Source organism: Argiope bruennichi, chromosome 6 (genome assembly GCF_947563725.1).
Source record: "Argiope bruennichi chromosome 6, qqArgBrue1.1, whole genome shotgun sequence".
NCBI lineage: Eukaryota > Metazoa > Arthropoda > Arachnida > Araneae > Araneidae > Argiope > Argiope bruennichi.
The window spans coordinates 41,070,670-41,090,751 of NC_079156.1; the positions used below are offsets into that span (position 1 = coordinate 41,070,670).

The 20,082-nt window shown below is 30.6% G+C and overlaps 1 protein-coding gene across 1 annotated transcript in view; it reads right to left on the minus strand.

Annotated features, from left to right (window-relative positions):
- The window catches only part of LOC129971495 (transmembrane protease serine 2-like), a 121,847-nt gene that overhangs the window by 84,842 nt on the left and 16,923 nt on the right, over nucleotides 1–20,082 (minus strand). The gene's annotated exons all lie outside the window — the stretch shown is intronic.

Genomic DNA, 20,082 nt, shown 5'->3' on the forward strand with positions numbered 1-20,082 from the left:
TTTGTCCCACTGTAAAAATAACATATATACGGCCAATTTTGTAAATATTTATAAAATTAATTTATTTTTAAGTCAAATTTTATACCCTGGAATCATAATGCTGTCGGTAAAAAAAATAATCGGGATCCAGGTTGTATTTTTATCTACTTCACTTCATGGTAATAAATGCACATCATTAAGCTTCTAAACTGCGTCATAAGATAGTAAAATGAACGAGGACCCCGATACTCATTACAGCAACTTTATGGGTTTTTCATGGAAATCTCAGATAATAAGTCGAGCGATAAATTTAAGCATTCTCTATGGTAGCCTCGGGAACAAGGTCAGAAAAATCTGCAAAAAGTTAATGTTCTATCTTATTATTAATAGTTCAGTTTAACACAAAATCTACTCAAAATAATTGTTATCGGAATTATATACATAGTATCTTTCCTGTCTTGATTTTAATGGTGTATTTATAGTTAACTATATGCCTCTTTTTAGATAAGTGTATTCAAATTTTATGGAAGCATAAGATTTATAAATAAAAGACTTTATTTGTTAATAATGCTAAAATTTTGTGCTTTTTAACAAATATATTACTTAACAACATTAGATAAGAAAGTTTGTAGGCCGAAATGTTCATTTTGAGCGGAAAAAACTTTGTAAAATATGACATAAGGAAGTCATTAATAGGATTTACAAAGTTTTTAATGGTATCTCTCTATGTGTATTTGCTCTTATTGGAAAAAAAAAATCTAAAATCCATCCGGTGATTGTAAGGTGAAAAATCCAATAAATTCAGTGATAGATAACGATGCTTTATTTTAAACGAAAACGCGAAATACAAAACACAGACGAAGAATACACAAGAAAATTCTTCCAGTAAACAGCAAATCAAGACTAAAAATATGAAATGCGAGTGAGACTTGAATACTTTTTCTTGGCTCCTCTACCATGACTATTGATTGGCTATATCAAATTTAAAGCTAATTCAGTTGAAGGATAGATCGTCTATATGCCCGTACATTTACAAACATGTGAACGTGAGAGTTTAGGGAAAAAATGATTTAACCCTCTGAATACTTACGAATATAACACAGTAGATTTCCTGCTACCTGAGTGATATTTAAGTTGCTTTATTTTACACTTGATTTAATAAAGACCCCCCCCCCAAACCCTTTCAAGATAAATAGGCATTAAAAAAGACTTTGTTAAAATTAGTTAATTACAATAACTTGATTATAATTTAAATAATTATCTCTCAGTTATTGGAAGCTAAAAGCAGTCAGAGTATACTACACAAGTTATAAGTGCAATTAAATTATATATCTTTCAGTTTTTCATTTGAAGGAATATAGACATTTAAAATTTTATTTTATTTACTTACGAATACTTGTGTATTTCTTAAAAAAGAAAAAAAATCACATCTGAAAATTCGATCACACAGTCGATCAAAAACATAAAATTTGAAATCGCTTCGCATCTTTTTATGTCATGGAGTTCTTATCAATCTTAAAACTTTTTAAATGATACTTCTTTTTTATTTCCTGTAATCTACTTTTACAAATGATCTTCTTCCACGGAGTATCGAACTATTTCTTCATTTTCGCTAAGATCTCTTCTTTCGTTCTAAAGAATGAAGATAAATTGCAATTGCTCCCAGAAGAAAAAATTTAGCAGAGAGCGAAAAAAGAAGTATCGATGGTTTGAAACATTCCACCAAATCAATTACTCAAGAAACTGACCTAATTGGAAAATGGTAGTTAACGGGAAAACCTCGAGTTTGTGAAATTTTATTGTGGAGGTATCGATAAATCTTTTAAAATGTGGAAACCAGCGTTTTCTTAACTAGTTCTAAGAACTAAAGTCATTAACAACCACCATAAAATAATATAATTATAGATATATATAAAGAAATGTATTTTTAATACACATGATATCCCAAAATACCGTTTGCAAGTTTTATAACAGATCAGAGTATAGATACAAGTTGTTGTTGTGACTTATGGCACTTTACAAGCCCGCTGACATCTGTCAGCGATTTAAGCCAAGTGAGCGTCTCTTGTTTTTTCAGTAGCACCAACTAGAGTCAAGAGTACGACATAGCTACTTCATGCTTCACATTCGCTTGAACAACTTCTTTTTACAGGAGGGCACATTCACAGACTTCACAGATAAAACGCAGAAGAAGAACTACCATACCCGAACCCAGTATGCCCAGATCACGGGAAAGACACGCTACCCCTAGCCAGGACGACGTTTGGAAACAAGTCATTTTTACTTTCTCGTGCAAATAGTATAAAGAAAGTAATATAATCGCCAAAGAATTCGAACTCGAGATTTTGACAGATCTCCACGTTTTAGACCTCCCTGAGACAGAAAAACACATTTTTTAAAAAATTGTCTGTCTGTCCGTGACAAAGATAACTCAAAAACTCATTGGCCTAGACGAATGAAATTTTTTTATGACTTTTACACCAAATTTGCAGATTTCGATCAAATTTTCAGTTAAATACGTTTAGAGGAACTTTGTCTGTCCGGCTGTTCGAATATAAGTTAAAACTATAACTATAAAACGATGAGAGCTAGATAGATGAAATTTTGTACACATATTTAACATCTCTAGCATAGACTCCTATTAAATTTTGAATCAAATCCAGGTAGGGGTTGATTGTCTGTCGGTCTATATTTTCAGAAACATGTAATCGCGATAACTCAAAAACGTTGTGACTTAAATATATCAAATTTGGTATAGGATTTTGTGACTACAAGAGTAGTTTTGTGCCAAATCTTTGTTTCAATTGGTTGGAAGAAGCGCGTCTAAAGCAAAATTCAATTTGCGGATACTATTAACCGTATGCCGAGGTTTAATCGCCAAACCTCGCCAAGGATGATGCGATAGGTATAGTAAAAATGCTATATTCACTCCAAAGGTCAATATTTCATAGTTATTGTACACCTATTCCATGGAAGGAGTTTTCAGGGTTAATACCTTTATTAGGAAGTATGCGAGTACGCTGGTTTATTTTCTCTTATACGAAATATACAGAGAAAAAGTATTACAATCGTCACAAAAATCAGCCTTGAGATTTTGACTCATTTTTATGTTTTAGATTTATATGAGTCTGAAAAACATATTTGTGGAATTATGACTGTCGGTCTGTCCCGGCACTCGATAACCCTTGAGCTAGAACGATAAAATATCATATATGGTCTTAACGTAAATGTTGTTGATTTTTTGTCAAATTTTGAACTAAATGCACTCAGAGCAAGTCTAACTGTTTGCATGTCCGAGTGAAAATGATCGCTAGCAAAATATAAAAGATAGTTAGATAAATCTAAGAACACAGTTTTAACATCAAGTTTTGATCAATATCGGTCAAGAGATTGATTATTATTAGTCGGGACACACATTCGTCTGTATGCAAACGGTTTTTTTAAAAAAAAAAAACACAAGTAGAACTAGCAGGTGACGAGATAGAGATTGATAGAAAAACATAAAATAGTTTCCAAAACATGTACTCGTTTTTCTTTATTATTTCACAAAAAGTTCATGCGTGGGATTTTGAAAATAAAGATTTGAGCTATCCAGGCGTTCAAGGCAATGCTAAAGACCCACAATTTTAATGAAGACTAATACTTTTATGAATGTTTATGTGATAAAGTTTCAGAGAAATCACTTCCATTGATTTCAATCATGATATAAATTAAAGTAGGTATATGGATATTATTTGTTCTAAAAATTTCCGAACGATATCTGCATTTTCTTTTGAGAAATTCAACTTTGTCGAGAGATAACAAACTTGTCGAAAAGGTCAAAAATAATTACTTTTCCATCTGTCGAAAATTTTTATTGAACGCCAGTTGTAATACAAAATATAAAACAATGATGCGAATTTTGAATTTTTTCATGAGATATATTTTATAGTAAGGTATTTATCTATGATTGCAATCTTATAAAAATTATCTGTAGCAAAAAAAAAAAAAAATGAAATGTACCTTATTATATTATTATATAGTGAAACAAATTGAATTTTAGATTACATTTTTACTTTATTCCTAGAAAGCATAACTTTTTTTTTTGCCAAAACTGCTTATGTGTTTTGAATAGCTGCATATAATTTAAGAAAATTATTTTAAAAAAATGTTTAAATTGTTTTTTCGAGAAATTAAAAATGCCAAATGGCTGCGTTACGAATCAAACAATATTTCAATGACCCATATCACATTATAACAATTCTACAATAAAAATAAAAGTCCTTTTTTATCAATATACTTTTTACAATTTACAAAAATAAATATTTTGGTAGTATTTTTAATGACAGAACTATTCATCTTAGTATTTTTCCAAATTTGCAGTTTAAATCTAATTCTAATACTGCTATAGACATATATAAGTATTTTCTACAAACGATTTTTAAAACTCAGTTAAAAGAGGATTTCCAAATACTCATTATAAATGGAAATAAAAACGCGTAGCCAAACAGCTACACAATACACTGTCGAGTTAATTTTTAAGGCTTATCACAGAAATGTAGGCTTAGCCTACCTAATCCTACCCCAAACAACAATCTACATTTCCTGGAAACGAGATTAAGAGTCGGAATTAAGTCCTGAATCTATTGGTCACCCGAAATCCTGATTTAATGCCTCTCGTCCCTTCTCTTGTAATTACGTGGGTGAACTTTTTGTTGTTTGTTTATTTAGTGTTGCTGAAATAATATGTCACTTCCATTATCGGTTTCGTTTGTTTTAGAGGTATGATACTTTCTTTTAGCAGGAAATGTTAAAAGTTATACTTTTGCGTGGGTTTTGGAGTAAACGTGTCTGCATCACATTTGTACAAACTGCAACAAATATTTTTTAAAGCAAAATTAATTGAAGCAATTTTTTAAAATCCGTACAGTAATTTTTTTTTCTGAAAGGTTATTTATAGGGCAGTTCAGAAATATAATAACAGATTTGTGATATATAGCATGGAGTCAGAAACGAAAATGAGAATTTTGCAGGAACTCTTTATTAATAAAGTAAAAGAATGCAAGAGATAATGCACAACAGAGATTTAAAATAATATAATTTACAGAAGCACATCATCATAATTTCACGATTCCAAGTCATATGCAGCAAGACATATACGTACGAATAATCGAATGCAGTATCTGAAATAAACCTTTAGAAGCTTAACACATTGTTGACCAAGAACTAACGCATGTGGCCGGCGATTTTTTAGAAAAGACGATCAATTACATTCGGTTATCGAAGAACGTCAAATGATGTTCCCTGTCAACAACGTATGGTAATAGAAGGACATTATATGGCGTTCCCTGTCAACAATGTATGGTAATCGAAGGACGTCATATGACGTTCCCTGTCAACAACGTATGGTAATCGAAGGACGTCAAATGATGTTCCCTGTCAACAACGAATGGTAATCGAAGGACGTCATATGACATTCCCAGTCAAAAACGTATATTTATTAAAAGACGTCATATAACGTTCCCGGTCAACAATGTGTTTACGTATTCAAAAATTCTGTCATCTTAACCCTGCGATAATAGGAACTTCTTCTTACACAGGACGCGATAATTTATAACACCTTGTAGTGGAGCTTCTAAAATACTGACTTCCATGCTCAGTGTCGAGCATTCGAGATATTGGAAGAAATTCCGATGATTTTTGTTCTTTTATACCTGAATCAAAGAAACTCTTGGACATTCGTAACAAGCTATTCCTTTATGCAAGCGTACGGTTATTCTGCAACGACACCTTTTGTCGCCGCAAATTAAGTAAATAATCAGTTTTTACGTCTATTTTTTTGAATTAACAAATTGGAATAAGACAATACCACGATTGCGCATGAACAACTGCTTCTTCTTCGCCATCAACCCACCAATTCAATCCAGATGCATACTGTTCCTTCTCGGATTCGATAATCCTCCGCGCTTTTGCACATACACTAGGATGCGTTTATTTCGTCAAACAAGGGGTGGAAAGGAGGAGATTTTTAAGATAGCATAATGTCAAACTCAGATTATTGGAGAATTAAGAAGCGTAATATCTTTTGCTTATCAGCGTATTATCTTTCTGCTTACCACTCTTTAGTAAAATACAGTTGTCGAAAACTTTTAGTCCCGCGATTTTGAAATGAAGAAGGAACAAGTTAAATTGGATCAAATATTCATGACACGGCATAGCAGAAACATTTGTTTCTGCAACGGATTAATAATTGGTTTAAATTAAAATTTAATGCATCGTGTAGCGCCAGCTTTAAGCGACACAATCTTCGTATAATGATGCATCTTATAATAATGTAACTGAACTGTTACGTTATTATAAATTTATATTATATAAAATCTGTGTTGCACATTTTATCTAATATATCCTTTTCTTTTACTTAATTCATTCTGTTTTGACCTCTTGTTCTGTAGCAAAATGAAATGTTTTTGTATGCCTGACTAATCCTTTTTTGAAGCGACATTTTGATATACCATATATAAAAGAATCATGCTTATAATCAATGCATTTACTCTATAATATACTAATTTTTCACAATCTAATTTATTAAGACGCTTAATTTTCGTATCTTCTTTATTACAATAATACACTGCTCAAAACAACTAAAGGATATTGTAAGTCTTGTATAAACTAACGGTATAAGTAATTTTTTTTCCATAAAATAGAAGAAGAGAGTCACAAATGCAAATTGTTCTTATTTGAAAACTTCACAGTGTGCAAATTTTGAGTTTGACGTCGAAGACGACGTTTTAGCGGCAGCGAATTTGATTTGGCTTTCCACTTAATGTAAGACAAAGCGGAGAAGAATGATCGACATTCAGTAAGCGCATTGTTTAGATGAGTGCGATGCCTCAACGAAGTCATTTAACCGAATCAGGAGAGTTGTTAGCCGGTTAGAGGAGGTTCAAACACAAACCGAAGTAGCAGAAGTCATTGGAGCTTCATAAAGTGTGATTTCCAGCATCTGCAACCATTTTTTGGAGACTGGAAATATAGACAGAAGATCAGGGTAAGGGCGTAGACGTGCAACAACACCCAATGAAGACCCTTATTTAACGCTAACAGCTCGGAGACACCAAAATATGAATGCCAGTCTTCTTCAACAACACATTCGCTCGGCTACTGGCACCCCAGTTTCGACACAAACTCTCTGAAACCGGCTTCACTCTGTAGATCTGTATGCTCGCCGACCAATTGTGTGTGTAACGTTAACAACAAGGAACCGTCGCGCCCTCAGGGAGTGGGCAACAGAGCATGTGAACTGGAGGAGAAATGAATGGCGCAATATTCTTTTCTCTGACGAGTCCCGTTTTACGGTTCAGGCGTATTTTCATCTGAAGGGAACGTGGCACTCGAAACAATCCTGCGTTCGTGCACGAAAATGTAAGATTTGACGGTGGGAGAGTGATGGTCTATGCTGGCATCTCCATTGATGGGCACACCGATCTCCATATCATTCGAAATGGAGCTCTGACCGGTCGTCGATATAGGGATGGGATCCTGAGACCTTTTGTAGTCTCTTACGCTGCAGCAATTTTAGATGACTTCATGTTAATGGACGACAATTTCAGGCCACATCATGCTAACTTGGTGAATGATTTCCTTTTGGAGGAAGGAATCATACGAATGGATTGGCCAGCGTGTTCTCCGGGCATGAACCCAATCGAGCATGTTTGGGACATTCTAGGCAGACGAATTACTGGACGCCTACCACTCCTACAAACTCTCCAAGAACTAGAAAGAGCTCTTCTGGAGGAGTGGGACAGAATACCCAGGCCCCTAATTAATAGCCTCATTGATTTGATGCCTGAAAGGGGTTCAACGTTGTTGACCATCCGGGGAAACCATACCCCCACCCCCTACTAAAAACGATTTTCTTTTAAGGAAACACCTTTTTTGTTTGTTTTTCTCATATACACAAATTGTGTTTATTTTCTTTTATACCCAAATGCGCATTGAAAAGCATTTTTTTCCTGCCAAACAAATGTTATTTTTTATCTCATATAGTCTACTGCATCTGTCGATAATGTATCAATCATTCAAACTATTCTGCAGGTGCAAGATCAACCCACAACCTCAATATCTTTTAATTTTTTTGAGAAGTGTATTATAATTTAACTTAAATTCGTTTTAAAAGTCTTTTAATTACGAAGAAGTGTGATTTTAAAACAAATAATTCAAAATTCCTATTTTTTCTTCTTTTCTCATTTTAATTAAAATAAATTGCACTTAACATTTCACTTAAAAACGTTATTTATTTTTAAACCAAAATCAATGCGCAATGTACATGTTAAATATATCTTTTTCAAAATACAGTGCATTCCCGAATATTCGGTTCGTGACTGTCCGTCTTTCTTACTATTAGGCCGAATTTTTCAAAAACTAAAAACTGTAATTTTTTACTCTTATCTTAGGGTTACCTTTTTATATCTGTGTATCATTTAGCAGTAAAAAATAAAATAGGTTGAGTCAATTTTCTTAAGAACTCAATCTACAATTTACGATAATATATATATATATATATATATTTCATATTTCCTGCATTTAAGTTAGGCATTATAGAATTTATGTTACAATGTGAACAGTTTATATCCTTTAACTTATTTTTTCTCTTATAAATTCTTGAAGCGTGAAGTGTAGTGTATAAACATATATAACTACCAGTACGGAGCCTTCTATTTTAACTCAACACATTACCGGCAACTGCTTGTAAGATTTATCGGGCCGCGGCCACGTTCACATTCTACGTGGCTTTAATTAAATGGAGAGCTTGGTACTGAATAAAAAGTGAGAAAATACGTATCACAACAGTGAGTTTTGGTATTAAAACTTTGTCTTCTGGTATTGGTGGGCAAAGAAATGCACAGAACTCCAGCCTATGCTGTTTTTTTGTTATCTGGTCTACCTATCACCACATTAGGCCTGAAACACGGGAGTGTACTGTATAATGGGTTTTCTATTTTCCTGTAAGAAGATCTGGTGACCATTATGAGAATCGGGTTGCATAGCATGTGTGCATAGCTGGTGGGAGGAGGGGGTGATTAAGGCGAAGCAAGGGGAGAGGCTCTCAGAAGGAAACAAAAGAACGATGTTAGAAGAAACGTGAAAAATAACCTTGCTTTGTTCATGTGTTTATATATTGTACAGTCCCTCATTTTCTGAATAAATAAAATAAAATATTGAGACTAAAATCATAATTTTTCCGATCTTCATTCATTAAAAAATATAAGTAAAAGACCCCCCCCCCTCCCCCGATATTTCCAATTTTACTCTTGCAAGTCTTTCGTATATTTCGGTTGATTGGTTGGTTAGTATAATACATTTATGCCCGAACTATGCTTAACTATGCTGCTCCAAGCAAATGGTAAAAAATCATAGATCATACTATAAAAACGCACTCATTAAAATATAAAAGCAAAAATATTTCTTATACTTCCCAAAAATATTCTTAGAATTTTATAATTATATAAACGCAATAAACGGACAATATTTACGGTTTATGTGTTTTCATCTCATCTTACGTTAGTAACTATCTTCATAGACTCAAATAAAGTTACAAGAATTTTTGATTCTTTGTGTAGATACAATATATATATTATTGATACCTCTATCTTAAAACACAACCTTTTCTCCATCTTATCTTGAGCTAATAAAATATTTTGAATGAATTAAACAAAACCACTTCAAGTATATCCAAACTGTTATAAAAGCATAATATATATTCTTAGAACGCATCAGGCTTGAAATATAATTAATATTTATATCTTACTTTAAGCTAGTGGGATAGTTTTAATTAAAGATTCAAGGATTTTTTAAGTCCAAATGAAGCAAAGTTTTTATCCACAATAAAAGTAAAATTGCAAACCCAAATAAGAGCACAATACATATTTTTACGCCTTTACACATCTTACTTTACACCCATAAAATCTCTTAATTCAACTAAAAACGTTTCAGGAATTCTTAAACCTCAATAAAGGCACTTGTTCCGGCACGTCATTAACTTTTAACCTCTTTTATTCATTAAGTCAGTCAGCAACCATCCGCCGAACGTTGGGGCATTCCTTCGACAATTCACGCATTTCTGCTCTCGGGGATTTTGAGGTAATTGCAAATCTTTGCTGGCTTGAGGCGCAATCCCAAGTATTTGCATTTCCTCTCGAATTAAAGGGTGGACTGCCAGTCGATTAATTTTAAGATATGCTTTGTTCCTCATCCCATGCAAATTATTCCTATTTGGAACAATTCGCATTCCACTGCCTCGAATATTTTCGGAATTGAGTCAACTGGAAATGGCAATAACTCATTAAATGCATTTTGTTCGGAAGATTATTTGAACAGTTTTGGGAGACTCAGTTTACTGCATGAGGATTTAATTGTAAAGTTCTGAGAGCGAAATAAAATTTGCATAAATATTTGGCGAGGTGATAAGTTTCTGGAATTCGGTTTCGAATCGGATATCTATAAAGAATTATCGGTTGATAAAAATTATTCGGTAATATTATTGTCTTTGATGACACTTCGTAAACAATAGATCCCAAAAATTTTAAGTACCCACAAGAAACGGCTGGAAGTTTGAAGGATAGCAGTTTCAGAAAGAATATACTACATGAATGTTTTTCTTGGCTTAGAAAAGGATAAGAATTCTTTAGACGATTGGTGCATAACTGAAAAGGTACATGATTTTTTTTTCGTTTTTAAAACTGTTCTTAAGAATATTCATCTAAAATATGTTGAGCAAAAAAATGTTGTTTTTTTATGTTATTGAATAAAAGAATATTCGCCAGAATTGAATAAAAAATTCTCCAGAATTGAATAAGGAATTCTCCAGAATTGAATAAGAAATTCTCCAGAATTGAATAAGAAATTCTCCAGAATTGAATAAAAGAATATTCGCCAGAATTGTGTTAATGAGCTATTTTGATTGGTGTGAAAAAATGTGCATTAAGTGAAATAAAACAAACTTTTTTGGTAAATTTATTCCCAGCTTATGTTTTTTATAATTTCAGTTTTCAATTTAAATTCTGGCTTTTTCATGTTTGAACAGTTCTTTGTTATTGTACTAGACCGACTAATCTTGGCGAGTTATTTTAACAAAATATAACAAAATTATGTGAAAGCCATTTGGGCGATTCCAATAAATATTTTTTTTCTAAATGTATTTGAATCTCTGAACATCTATTTACGGTAATACTAGTCTTATTTTGTTTGATTTAGATTCCAATTTGTATTGATTTTGAGGAATTGAAATCCAAAATGACAGTGAAGACCTTTGTTTTATTCTGATTTTACAGATCCGTTAACTGCTAATAAAATAAAAGTACAAGCATGCATATAATAAAATACATACTGCATAGAGCACAGGAACTGCTAAGAATTTTTCTTATAATATCTAATAATTGAATGTTAATTATTTGCATGATATGCATTTGTTGCTTTTAGTTTAAGAATCTACATGTGTTTCATGCACGAATTTATACGCCGTTTGAAATTGGTATTACTAAAAAGTTAATTTTTCTCACTTCAGTTTGGTATAAAAATGATTTTTTGTAATAAATTGCTGCAAAATTATTAAAGAAAAAAAATTCATAAAATTTTGCATAGTTTTTTTTATTAATTTAAAATTTAATTAAAATTTTGAAGACATCTATCTTAATGAGTATCTGTTTATTAAGAAGAAACAATGTGTCAAATTTATACCTTTCAGTTCAACGACTTTATCGGTTGAATATGTTGAAGGAATTTTACATCACAGGACTTTTATATTTGCATTTTTAATTCACAGAGAGTATGGTAGTCTAAACACAATATCATATTATAAAGTTAGAAACAAAATTCCTTGTACAAATGAAGATAATAATAATTGGTTTCCATTCTAAACTACGTTTAAAATTGTATGATATTAAAATGCAGATTTTTATTTAGTTTAGTTTAAGAATGCTTCCAGCACAGCAAAAAAAAAAAAAAAAAAAAAAAAAAAAGATTCTAAGCTTCTAATGACGAAACAGAAAAGAGAAGAAAAAATTATTCTGATCAGATAAAACCTCAACAATTAGCTGGATTAATTAAAATTGCTAATTAAAAATAATAATTGAGGATAAAAAATTAAAATTAATTATTAACATTTTTGCAGAAGCGAATTGATTAAATAAAAGTTTTAATTAATCTTCAACCCAGACGAAGTTCCTGATCTCTTTATCAAATCTGAAATTTCTTTACTTTGATAACATCAATTGTACTTAATTGTAAAAATAATTTTTGAAACACTGCAGTTAAAGTTTATTTCATTAAGAACAGCGTTAAATTGTTGAACATTATATTTTCCAAATTTAAATTTATATAATTTTGTATTTTGATCATTATTAACGGCAAAATTCTTTAATGCGTAGTTTAAAGAATATTCTTTCTGTTGATCGTTTTGAATATAATAGCAAACGATATTATTCAACAAAAAATTAATATTCTTAATAAAATATTAGATGAAACGTAATTGAGCTTTCAAAGTTTAATTAGTAGATAATGGCAATAAAAAAAGAATGCTGATTCTGGATTAATTACATAAACATTTATTCTTACTTCCATACTAATTAAATATTTGGACGGATATTTAATTTTAGATTTTATATGAATCAAAAAAATGGTAAGTAAATATGAGTTCATATGTTTTATTGAAATGCTCCTTACTTATGATGTTCTATAATGTATATGGCGATATTTATTTTAAAAGTTGCTTGTTTTATGTATTTTTAAAATATTTAATTACTTTCATTTGTGTCATCAAATTTCAGGTAATTGATAGAACTTGGAATAAAAAATAAGCTTGCAAGAAGCTGTTACAAATAAAGTAAAAATTTATACAAAATTTTCTCTTCTATATTTATTAGTCGAAGAAAATAATTTTTACGTGACATTTTAAAAGCAATCGTTGAAACAATAATAATTGGTGCAGCAATCAACAGATAACAAATAAAAAATATTGATAACAGCAGTAAAATAATATCGCTTGCTTATTTTTCGGTATATAAAGAATAAATTCTTAGAATTAATCAATCAACAGAATAATTTATCAAATCAATCAATAAACAGAGTAGAATACACAAAATTAAAAAAGAAAAGAGAATTTTAGTTCTTGAAGAAACAAGAGCATTAGCAAAGGCATAAGAGAAATAAATTTTATTCGTGAATGATTAGGAATACTTTAATATATATATTTGTGCGTATATATGTGTGTATATAGTTTTAACTCGACTTGTTCCATATTTGCAAAGCTGGAATTTTGTAATCATTTTTGATAACCTAGAATTATAAAATTTTGTCTTCTCAATGAAAATACATTTGTTTATTATTTTTTTTTAAATTCAAACATTAATAGGTTAATTTTTATTAAATTTTCTTTCATGTGACGAAGACTTATGGTTTTATTTCAATTTATACAGCTAAATATGACGACAGGAGCATTAAAATAATATAGGGTGTGCCAAAATTAACGCAAGAATTGGATTTGCCACCATTCGTGTAGTAAAGTATTGAGAATCTTACAAAAAAACATTTGACAGCTGACAGTTTAGGATTTGGAGCGTTACACGAAAGAACACCGTGTTTTCGTAGTTAAACAATATTTCAAATATGATGAAAGTCTGGCGGTCATAATTCTAAAATTAGAGAACTGGCCAACCAAAATAGTGCTATTTGGTTTCCTTTTGATGGGGTTATTTGAAGTCAGAGGTCTATGCCAACAAGCCCACAAGCACGCATTCATTGAAGGAAGAAGTTCAACGCTGCATCAACGAAATTCAGCCACATTTATGCAAAATGCCGAAGGAAAATTCCGGCAAAAGAGTGCGTATGTGCCAGCAAAGCCACGGAGCCCATTTGCCTTATGTGTTATTCCACACATAACCCTATCCCAACCCTATTGGTGGTGTGGCTACAGCGGACGTGGCTATAGCGGACACATAAGATTTCGTGGTCAGAGCGGACTCCGAAACTCATCGTGGTTAGAGCGGACACATTTCCCCCCCCCATCTTAGAACAGATAAAGGGTGCAGATAAATAAGTAAATAAATACTTTGAAAAGTCACAAATATAATTTAAATGTATTTTAAGCGGCAAATCTCTTTCACGTAAGATAACGTTTATTTTTTATTTTTTTACCGAAGTTTTCTGTTTTTGCACTCGATTATCGAACTACAAGGATAAATACATTTTTGCCAATCAAATTTAATTATTTATATTATATTATAATGCGAATGCATTTTAAACATAGCGAAATGTAATAAAAATAAAAACTTTCAGAGAAATATTTAAAAATTAATAGTAAGTAACAGTATAATGAAGGGTATGAACGAATTTCAGGGATTTTGTGGAAAACTGTATTTTAGAGTCAAATAAATATTAGAACAGGTGCAATTGCCATAAAATTAATTAGTTTCATCACTGTAAGTAAAAATAAATACTAGAAGTAAAATATATAAAACAGATACAAGTAAAGAAAAGAAAAATAAACACAAGAAAATAAATATTAACTAACCTTTATTATAAAGGCATAAATATCATTTACCATAGAATTTAGTCCAACCTAGTTACAAAAATTAAATATTTTAGACATTTTTCTAAATTGTTTGATGTTTCGAATTCTTTTAGGATGTTTTCAATTTTTTCATCCAATTTTACATATGCTTTTTTCCTTTTTATTCCAGGGTCGCCTAACTCTCAGGATTTCAAATTAAAAGATACTTTTTGTGTTTCTTCTTTTAGTATTTTAACTAACAAGTGGACATTAGGCTGGTTTCTGCTAGTGATTGCATTTAATTTGGAATTCTACCCTTCAACAGAATTATTTGTCCTATGACGCTGTCCATATACATTCCATACTTTATTTGGAGAAAGGCCTTCTCTCTCAAAAATATCGGCTTATCTCTACAGCAGGTGCAAAGCTCGAAACTACATAATAGATGACATATGACTGATTAGGGAAACAACACAATAGCTGCAAAATGTCCGCTCTGCCCACTCAGCTCTTTTCACGTGTCCGCTGTAGCCACTGTCCGCTCTGGCCACGTAACCATCCTATTTAACCTATCCGTACTTTCCTATTTAATAAATATATAGCAATTTAAAGAAAGCTGTGTTTTTTAATTCAAATCTTGCGTCTACATGTTGCTCTATCGTGTAACGCTCCATTTTTACTAACCCTAAACTATCAGCTGCCAAATGGTTTTTTTTAATAGGGTAGCCAACACTTTACTGCTCGAATTTTGGCAAATTCAAATTTTGCGTTAATTTGTGTACATACTTTATATGCCCGAGGTGACATCTATACTTGTTAATTCTGTAAACTGCATCAATGAAATAAAATTCTAATTTCTACCGAATTTCCTACATTCGACTGAACAAATATCCCATTCATTTCAATACAATAATAATTCCTTTTACATATACAATAAACACGAAACATGTCATTAACTCCCGGTTTATATGTTGTCACTTCTTCGGTCACATTGTAACTACCCAAGAGATACTGATAACTAAACAATTTATGTAATCTCAGTTTGTATATCTTGACTCGCCGGCTAGCTTTGATGAATGAGCCCGAGTGAAGAAGTCAGGAAAGCGGATCAGCCTGGGTTACGTTAATTAATTATTCTGCCCGTGAAACTTTGTGACTCCTGACTGGGGAGTCAGTTAATTAAATTATGAAGTGATAAATGACTCGAAGTTTGAGCTACTTGGAATAGTAGCTGTCGAGACATAATATTCGAAGACATTTTACGCATGCTTCTCTGAGGTATTTGGTTGCACTGACAAAGTGAAATGAAATCGATTCAGGCTTGCGTAATAAACGTAAAACAACCCACCTATTTGGAAATTTGGAATCTAGTGAACATAGTGTAAACATTAAAATCTTGAATTAATTAATGATAAAATTCTAGCTTTTACATTAGGACTTTATTACAATTATATTTTCACTACTGTTTGTCCAATTTATTTAATACTAATTGCATTTGGCGAATATCTAGTTTACCAGTGATTTGGTCTTATTTAATTTTAATTAAATCGTTTGGATATAACCACATGTTTGTGATTCTATCATATTGACAGATATTAAAATCTTACCAGATTTATATATGTTCTATTTATTGTGTACATGAATTTTTCTAATGGAAATCGATCCCATGATATCATAGCTCTATTAGAAACATAAATGACCGGTTCATATGTCTTCTAATTTTCATTATATTGTAATTTCATTCTTTATTCGTCTAATAAACTATTTGGATATTAAACAGAACACTTTTTTTTAGCTATCATCAATGGAATAAAATATCTCGCTTAAATATTTGATGAAACAATGAAAACGATTTAAATTTCAAAAAAATTAGACAAGAAATTATTTTGAAAATAGCCAAAATTCAGGAAAAATTTGTCCGATTATTGAATTGGTGTCATTAAAAAGGCAATTTTTTAAAGATTTTGAAACGGTGTAAAATTTATTTTTATACATTAATATTATCGGAAATTACCACGGAAAAGCATCAAAATTCAATATTTTATTCAATTAAATTTTTTAAAAATCTATATATAATATATATAATATGCCGAATTGTATAGATGTATATCAAATAATCTGGCCTGTAAAGCAGCAAACACATAAATACACATACACGCGCGCATATACGCATATTCACCTGCATTATTAGTAGAGACTAGTCACCTTTTGGAAAATCAGCTAGATTCATTAAGAATACTGTTTGTATTTAATTTCAAACTTTAAATCTTTTTTGCATGACTCAATATTTCCTCAACGAAGTGCTTTTATATATAAAATTATGCCGGGCATTCTAGTCTTGTGATTAAATGGCTTTTCAACCTTTTCTATTCATTAAAACATGAAACTTTCTAATGAAATCAACTCCTAACGTATATTATAGTTTTACGAAAGATTAAATTATCGAGTATCCTATCTTCTAATTGCCTTGCTATCTTGCAGATAAAAAATACAAAATGTGTAGATAAAAATTTAAAGAGCCTTCTTTATACTTTAGTTCTCAACAATTTAAGAAAATCACACAATTGAAATTATATTGTGTCAATAAAAACTGTTTGAAATTTACTTCAACAATAAAATTTATTGTTAAAAATAACGCGAAAAAATTTAGTTAAAAAAATTTTTAGTTTCAGAAAAAAAACAAAAAACTTCACAGCAAAGAAAGTGATATTAGAAAAGGCATTTTTTTTGAGTTATTAAACTGTAAAAAAATTATAATTTGGTATTAATATTTTTGAAAGTTTGTAATCTATACTTATAATAAAGCTCAATGTGTGTGTGTGTGTGTGTGTGTGTTGGCGCTCTACAGGCCAGGTCATTTGACATACAGCTATCAAATTTGGTACATGTATACCTTAGAGGTCGGGAATGTGCACCTGGGGTCCTTTTTTTGAAATTTTAATTAGAATTTTAATTATTAATTAAAAACTAACTTTCCCTCCAAAAAAATCTTCCATTTTCCCCACCGCCAAATTTTCCGCCAAAATAATCTTCCCTTTTCGCCACCGCCAAATGAGTAAGGCTTCGATTTTTTTTTCTCCCAACAGTAATGAGGCTAGGGTTAATATTTTTCGGCGGATTATTTCAAACGATTCTGCTTATTTTCTTAATGTTTGAAGCATTTAAAATGAAACATTGTTAATTAATCCATGTTTCAGATTCATTCTGAAGTACTTTTGAATTAAAATAACACAGAATAAAAGAAATTAAAAGTGTATAATCTGCATAGCGTTATCCCAACTGGCGTAGAAAAATTCACGCATTTGCGTTACCTAACCGGCGAAGAAAATTCACGCATGCGCATTGTTCTGATTGTTGTCATGGCAACCACTATCAACGGATGATTTAAATTATTTTTAGGTTAGTTGCATGCTTTTGTAATTAAATTGTATTTATGTTAGTTATATATTTTTTTGTATATGCTTATAGTTTTAAGTACATCATTTTTTAAGTAGTTTTTTTAAACCTGCTTCAGACCGATTATTTTAAACGATTCATTTCATTTTCTTAGTGTTTGATACATTTAAAGTTAAACATTGTTAATGAATCGATCTGTTCATGATGAATCTGGGAAATTTTGTTGACAAATTCTTGAGATATTATATAAATTAAGAAAGATATTCTTTAGTGCCCATAAAGTTTAAACGCTCAGTGACTCTATTATCAGTAATCATATTATTAAAAAAAATGCTTTGTTTCAGTAAAAAATATTATTATATTAATTGCAGATTAATCATTTACACTTTAATTTAAAGCATAAATTCTACGAGGGGTAACAGAAAATGAGAGAGATACATATCACGTTATGACCGAAGGCCTTTATAATATTATGAGTGAATTATATGACTATCAAAATTTGAAGTTTTAAAATATTTTGCTGAAGAATCTATTAAAGTTGGAATTGCATAAAATATTTAATTATTAAAATTTTAACGAACATTAAGATTGGCGAACCGGCTGGTCGCCAAAGGCGGCTAGTAAATAATAAAAGAAGATCTCTTCCAGTTGCACATTATTTGTACCATATTTAGGTCAAACGATATAGCATAAACATATTCAACAAACGATCTAGCGATCAAGCAGTGTTAACGCTTAATATAAATAATTCTCTTTTTAATTATATAAATTTAGCTATCAAACGATGTTTTCTTGAATTTTAACAGCGTCTGAAATCTTTTTATATAGTTTTCATAATTACACTGAATTTCAAACTTTTACATTACTTCATCAAATATCAAAACGTGTGATTTTCTTTCGTTGTTGAAGGTTAAAGATGGATTCTGCTTGTTATTTGGCCAGTTACAAGAAAAACAGGAAGCTATAGGTAAAGAACAATATATAATTAGAATATCACTCAAGTAATTACATTTTTAATGGAATTTGATTTTATGGGGCTTGACACGATTGAGAAAGCTCATGTGCAAAATAAACAGAAAATATATAACACTAATAAATAGCACAACTTTACTGTTTATTATAATTTAATGCTTAAAAACAATTCGTTGAGGAGATAACGAACATCAAATTATACATAAGAGATATAATTGAAATTAAACATAATTATTTATTATTCTTGCTGTACCAAATTATAGTCACCAAAGGCAACTAATTTATAAAATAACAGAAAGGATGATTGTCATATGAAAATGATTTTCCAGTTTCGAATAACAATTATGATTAGTTAAAAAATAAATTACGAAAATAAAAATAAAAGTTATTTAAAAACTTTTTTTGCCATATAACTACATTCTCTTGGGTTCAAGAGGTTTTTCAACACATTAATATTTACTAAAAAAATTCATAACAATCTAATAAAAACTCATGTGATAGTAAATTAAAAAACAACAATATAATATAAGTTTTAGTCTGCTAATGTTACAGAGCACGAATGATTCTAACGTAAATAAAAAACTACATTATAATATAAATAAGATTTAGTCTGTAAATTTTAAAGAACACGAATGAATCCAACGTAAATAAAAATGACCTTAAATAAATTCAGAACAACTAAAAATACCAAAATCTTATTTAAAGCTCCAATTTAAGTCTAGGATTAATTTGCTGAAGGAAATATAAAATCAAAAATTATTCAAGTGTTAAAAGTGATAATTATATGACAGTGCAACAATAAGAATAACATGCTTCAATACATTTCAAATTTGAATAATCACGGGTCACATTACGATTATCACAGGAGCGTGAATTGATGCCATCCGTACTTAACAAATATTTATGATAATATTCACTTTTTCCCCCCATCTTGAATCCAACGACGCAAGTGTTTACAAATGCGCTATTCTAAGCATTATTTTCAAACGAATAAAGGCAAAAGCACCAAATGGCTTCTCGAAATCTACTATTTTTACTCCGAATTTTTAACACTATGAATAATGCGATAAGAGAGAAGCCAAACAAAGGTCGAAGAAAAAACGAAGTCGTTATTTGATTTAAGATGATGCACTTTGAAGTTTTTTTGTTGACATGTTTATTTTTTTTATTGTCAGTAAACAAACTTATTTGAAGAGCTTTGAAGAATAAAA